The sequence below is a fragment of the Physella acuta genome, unplaced genomic scaffold, assembly GCF_028476545.2.
Source record: "Physella acuta isolate Inbredline_101_S28 unplaced genomic scaffold, ASM2847654v3 ptg000101l, whole genome shotgun sequence".
NCBI classification, from domain to species: domain Eukaryota; kingdom Metazoa; phylum Mollusca; class Gastropoda; family Physidae; genus Physella; species Physella acuta.
In genome coordinates, this window is record NW_026731621.1 from 420147 (window position 1) to 427214 (window position 7068).

General features: G+C 34.8%; 1 pseudogene; it reads right to left on the minus strand.

Annotated features, from left to right (window-relative positions):
- Window positions 1-3973: 3973 nt before the first annotated feature.
- On the minus strand, window positions 3974-6107 carry LOC131930826 (small ribosomal subunit protein eS12-like; annotated as a pseudogene).
- Between the last annotated feature and the right edge of the window lie 961 nt (window positions 6108-7068).

The window sequence follows — 7068 nt, forward strand, 5'->3', positions numbered from 1 at the left end:
AGTGAGCACGATAGCACCTACGTTAGTTCTAAGGAGTACCCTCAAGACCTTTGCGAACGGAGCAGAGCTAGAAAAGGTCGAAGACTTTAAGTACCTCTCGGCAGCTATATATCAGCAAATGGCAGCATGAAGAAAGAAATAGCCACCAGAATAGCAATGGCAGCACAAGCTTTCAACAGTCTCGCTAAGATCTGGAAATCATCCTCACTCCAGCAGAGAACTAAAATAAGGATCTACAAGTCTAATGTACGTTCTGTACTCCTCTATGCTGCAGAGTCATTGAAACTAAACTAGAAATGAGAGAGTCGACTCAGAGGCTTTGAAAGAAGATCCCTCCAACGTATCCTCAGAATAGAGTGGGGACGACAACGTCCCGAACAAGGATATATGGCGAAGGATAGGATTAAACGACATTGTTTCAGAAGTTCGAATGAGGAAATGGCTGGGCCATGTCCCTACGCATGAGCAAAAAAAGACTCCCCAACATGGCGCTGAAGTGGAACCCACCCGGAAAGAGAAGTAGAGGAAGACCACTGGGAACATGGAGGAGGGAGATGGAAGAAGAAGTACAGGCTACTGGCAAAACCTGGCATGAACTAAATTGGCTCGCCCAGGACAGAGTGGAAAGGCGGAGATTTGTTGCTGCCCTTTACTCCACAGGGAGTGATGAGGATTAAGAAGAGCATTGTAGCACAGGCATTGTTTACATTTAAATAAAGCATTTTTCATCAATACCGGCAAGCGTCATTGATGAAACCCTCTTAAAATATTTCGTCAGAATTTCTTCTAACCCGACGCGTGGGGACGTGCACGCTAGTGTAATAATAATTTAGAGAAAAAGTTGCTTTTTAGTTTGCTTAGTAAAAAATTATTAAAATGAGCTTTTTGGTCACCCATGTTAGACTATTTAAAGAGGGGGCGATAAGTCATGAAAGAGGTTTGAAGGTTTGCCTATCTCACACACTACAGCACATGCAGTTTTTGTCTACGGAACGGTGTGTGTTAGTAACTGTAGATCAATCACTGCTGTAGTAGATCTGTTCACTATTTACAAACCACTAGTCGGTTTTTGCCCCCCCCCCCCCCGCATCTGGCGGTATGGTAGTTCCGCCACTGCCGGGGCTGAATCTATTTAATTTATTTTCTTTATTGTTATAGAAATATTAATTAGATCTATTACCTCGACAATTTAACAACCTGATCGATGTTTAAATTAAATAGAGCGTGGATAAGCTCTCCTAAGCTTTGTTGTACTGGTTGGGATGTCACTTCTAGAGTTTCTTCCAGGCATCTCTTCGAGGGGGGGGGGGGGGGTCAGAGCTCAGTATTTTAGAAATTAGACAGAGTGAAGTAACACTTCCAGTTATCGGAGGTTAGGGGTAAGCCATAATTGATATCACGCCTTTTTGACGATTTTTACCTCCCCCCTCCCCTTCGTCACAAAAGCCAGACCCCCCCCCCCCCCCCATAAAATGACTTCACATCTCAGCCTACAACCCCCCCTCAAATTTGCAGTTGAATTTTTCTTAAAACATCAATATTTTTCCCAAATCCTGTCTGAACTCAGTCGAAATAGAGTATAATAATCAATTCCTATTGTAATTTATTATTTTTCGCGAAATAACGACAAAAATTATGTTTTCTAACATTGCTGTTTTATAATGCAAAAGTGTGACGTTGCACCATCTAAAACCGTCCACCCCCTCCCCCCCTACGAGTGTGACGTCATTTATGGACGACCAGTGGCGGAACTAGAAAAAAGGGGCCACCCAGACAAAAAAATTTTTTAGCCCCCCCCCCCCCATATAAATATATAGGCCTACATATGTATATATATATATATATATATATATAGTATATATATATTATATATATATATTATATATATAATATATATATATATATATATATATATATCTATATATATATAGATATATCTATATATATATACTATATATATATATATACTCAAACACAAAATACGAACATAGGATACTTATTGTTGGACTGTTCGTGTTATGAGAAATACGTGGTTTTTTTTTTTTTTTTTATTAAAACAAATTACATCATGTCATGTGTGTAAGTGCACTAGTCGGTGAAAATCCGTTTTATATTATCTTTGCCGGAACACCTATATCCTCATATCGGTCAAAAGTATATAAAACATGAAAGCTTTCTGTAAATAATGGTGTCTCGGGTCATGTTTATTTTTATGTTTTTTTATATTTATATTTTATTAATTTTTAATACATTTTCTTTTTATACAGTGTCATTCTTTAGTAAGTAATTTATAAACAAATAACAATAAGAGAAGTAATTGCTTTTAATCTGTTTAGTATAAATCTATTAAAAAGAGGCTCATCGGGCATCACTATTTGACTATTTAAAAAAGGGAAATAAGTCATCGAAGTGGTTTGAACGTTTGCTTATTTTTGATAAGTTTGATTGTAGGAGAAAGAGGACTCGGCTTTCACAGTGGTTTAAAAACGAAGAAAAAATACCGTGGGGTGGTTACTATAGAATAAAAATAATCCAACCGCAGCTACAGTAATCTTTTTTACAAAACAAACATTAAGTCTAAAATGCAAGAATTTTTTTTTAACTATAACATTTTTTTTATGGTCGGCCGTGGGCCCTAAATGGCGTGCCCCCCCCCCCCCCCCCCCGCATTGCGGGGTCTGGCGGCACTGTAGTTCAGCCCCTATGGACGACTCCTTTACTCAAAAATTATAATAAAGCAATCTAAGTAAGTTATTGTGTTACTTCAATGGTACTTCAGTTATACAGCTTTTGATAAACAGATAGTATTATACATAATACAGTATTCTAGTATAAAACGTGTTGGTTGGGTCAATTTGTTTGGTGACTACACAAGTTACTATTTTTCTAAACAATACAAATCAGTAACTCATATTCATCAAAATTTGAAATGCTACCTCGAATACCGCAACTAGGACAATGACAATTACTGAATTATTAATTATTTTTTTAATAAACGGACAAGAAATGATGCTATAAGTTTTACATTACCATAATTTGTTGAATTATATCCAAGACATTTAATAAAATACATTCATAAGAATCTAACATTTTCCCCAACTTATATAAGTAAACTGTAAGATGTATAAGTAGTGGTTAAACTTCATATCCATAATGAAAAGCATTTATCAGCAGCGAGACTATATTAGGCCTAAGCTTATACGTCATCATGCCAAGTTTCGCGATATTAGTGGGATGAAAAAGAATTCCAGGATATTCACTGAATTCTCCGGCCGGGAAATGTTATCTTAAAATTCCCGGATCTGTTGGAACCCAGATTATCTTACCACACAGAGAAAATGGGCCTTAGTAATGCACTCACCTGATCTACAATCTGAGTTTAACAGTTGAAGTAACTTGAAGTTGCACGACTTTAAGTACTTTTCCTCCATTGACAACAAATCTAACAAGATCAGCCAATGACTACACGAAGTCATCAGATGAATGATCATACACTTAAAACAACACATTCTGGCTATGTATTATCTATGACACCTAGTGGATGGAATTTACATCAATCATGTTTCGCTGTTACCTTGCCTGTTAAAATTAAAAGTATCCAAAAGCAATTTGTGATTTTGCTACAGCACACAAATTATTTCAGCAAATGTAATATAACTGCTTTTTGTAAGCCAAGTAATCCATAAATTTTAATTTATTAAATTGCGGTGTTGACTAGCATTAGTAAATCAATAAGCAGAATTACATTGTGGTTATTCACCTTGTCTACAGGGGAAAAAAAACTGGTTTTACTCATTATTCAACCCTTCTTGGCATTCAGTTTAACTGGTGTATTTAGGTAAATGGCATAGTGGCAAATATGGTAACAAAATGCGTTCACAATCATTTAGTCACAAAAGTAATTGTATAACAAACACCATGCATAAACTAAGGAACCAAAAAAATAATAATGCAAACAAGTAAAAACCACACAAACATTTTAATCTTTTATTCCAAGAACCGTTCTTCCATTAAAATAATGCCAACAAAGGTACAAGTTGTTGATATTCTCTGCATACTTGATGAAAACATTTCTGGACAAATACATTTACTTAGACTTGAAGTAATCGCGCACAACATCCAATGCTGGTGTCTCCATTCCATAATCCTAAAGAAAGGAAATTTAAATATACATGAAATAAACCTCAATATTCAGATGTTAATAACAATAAAATTCTGTATTAAGTAGCAACTAATGCAGAAGTGGAAAGAGCTTTCAGTGGAGGACTGGGGCGCCCTGAAGACGGAGGGAAAAGATGATCAACAAATACAGAAACTTGATTAGAAATCTTGTCTAGGCAAAAAAAAGGTGGGTCCAATAAGTGATCAAAATAATTAAAACTTTAGTAAACTTTTTATTGAAAGTTACAACCTATGGAATTTTCAATGAACTAACACTCTGGGCTTACAGATTCCAGACAGAACACCATAAAACAAAATTCAAGACATACAAAAAACATATTTTTCAACTGCTATTATGTGTATTATTAAAATGCACAAATATCACTCTCGCGTATATCTACCCTTCACTACCATATGTGCCTGTGAATTTATGTATGTGGCACAGGTTATAATTAAGAATGCTTTAAAACGTTTTATTCCTAGAAGCAGAATTTAATTTTGTACACTTCTTTAAAAAAAAGGAAATTTGGGACGAATTAAAGTCTCTGGTACTGAATCAATTCAAAATAACTTTTCTTCAACTTCGGAAAAAAAAAAAAAAAAAAGACAAGTATAAATGTTGGAAAATAAACAATCAATCCACTCCACTATATAGGAAGTAAATGTTTGTAATGCATGTGTAGAAAAGGGTTACAGTATTATGTTCCATTGGTTGGGCAATAAAGATAGTTTTCCACTTGCTACATCCCTTGTAATCAGGTCCTACCTATCAAAACAATTATCTTAGTAATATTGTTAGCATAAGACAAAAAAATCAGTGAGAAGAATTGGAATGAGAAAAGACTTTAAAACTTGAGCTAACATAAATCACCGTGGTCCACCCTCTAGTGAAATCATCAACGAGACTGAGCAAGAAAGCAGATTTCTTAAACATCCCAAAAAATTTGTTTATAAAACTGGATAAAAATTAATGTTTCACAGCAGCAATTTCAAAACTCAAATTAGCATCTAATGCCAATTAAAGAAAGCTCAGGAAATACAGAAAAAATATATATCTACAACACTACAAAAAGTATATCAGCTGAATTTTAACATAATGAACCACTACACTCATAAAAATGTACACACCAAAAAATAAAAACTCACCTTTACAACAACAACACCACAAGCATTGACTTTTCTGGCTTTTCCTTCCTTATCTAATTTGCAAAGACCTGCCCACTCTCCTAATTTCTTGGCATCATCAACCTAGCAAAAGAATTTAAACAAATAAAATTTTATGTTAAAGAACTCATATCTTCTATTATCTACAAGGACTGTTGTATCAAGCACTACAATTTAGTAAATTATAACCTAACATGTTTTATAAATCAGACTAGCTTAAGAGTTTGAAACAATACAAACTAAGCAAAATAAATTAACACAATTCAAATATTTGATTTTACCTTCAACAAGTTAATACCATGTTCAGCACACAAGGCCTCAATTAGTTTTGAATATAGTGGGCTCATCAACACTGTTTGCTAAAACACATAAATGTGCCTGGCGCCTGGAAAGACATTTTTTAAAATGATTACAAATAGTTTACTCACCATAACAACAATTTTATTCTGACGATTAATTATAAAATTATCAATGAATAAAAATAACTTTAAAAAAAAAAAAAAAAAAATCATGTCAGGATTAAAACCTACTTGTCAAGTGCTTTAGTTGCCTCCTTCACACCCCTGCAGAAGGCCATCATGAATAAGTGCTGTTTTAAGAACCTCCTGGAGAGCTTGGTAAATGTCCATTGAACCAGCATCGGCCACAGCAACTGGTGCAGATGGGGCGGGGGCATCTCTGAAAAAATAGCCAATACATTTTAAAACAAAGCACCATAATTACTACAGTAGATCTAGACAGTAAGTCAATGGCAACAAAACTTACCCTTCAGCATCAGACATTTTCTGGATACTTTTATGCTCTGAAAAAAATACATACTTGATAAAAAAAACATAAAATGATTTTGATGGTAGGGGCCTATAAATTTAGCGGTAAAATAAACACTAAAATGTTGCACACAGTTCTGCAAGGAAGTGGCTATTCAGACCTGAGCCCTTATGGCCCTGAACGGCACAAAGTTAATTACGCAACCGTACAACCTGTATTAAAATTACACCTTTAATGTTTATTTGATTTTTCTTGTGGATTTGCTAGTATCCTGTTGTGTGTATTGTAGTTAGTTATGCGGATTTACTAGAGTTAGTGCTTGTGTCGCTATTTCTAAATACCCTATATTTAGCTCTGTATAGAAAATCATTGTCAGCGTGAGAAAAATTCTGACACTGTCACTTGAGTTCAGATTGGTTTAGATTTTAGACGTGAATAGTGTAGGTATATAGCATATGTCATAGCAAGACGATTGCTATCTGAGCTAGTCGAGATTTGTCGCTCTCCCCCCCCCCCCCAAACTAAGCAAGAGGAAAAACGTATTTGGGGGTTATTGTAAGTTCATATGTTATATATTGCTTCTATTAAAGCGTACTACAACGCACGCAGTTATTATTGTTCAAGAAAACTGGCCCGGGAGCTGTAGATTGTAGCCAATAATGAGATAATTATACAATATTTTTTTTTATTTTGTTTCTGTAGGCCTATAAATTTATATAATAAAATCAAAGTACGTTTAACAGAAAAAAACTAAAGCACATTTCATACCATAGGCCATATATTATAGACCTAACAACTCCCACTCAGGAACGATATTGGGTATTTAAAGCAAGATCTCAATATATCATTTCGAATTACAAGAAAAAAAATCACAACAGAAAAGATATATTGTGCATCTTAAAAGAATTATTGATTAACTAAAACAAGTTTATTGGCTGGTCCGAATAGCGGCCTAGGCTATTGGGCCCAGGGTCT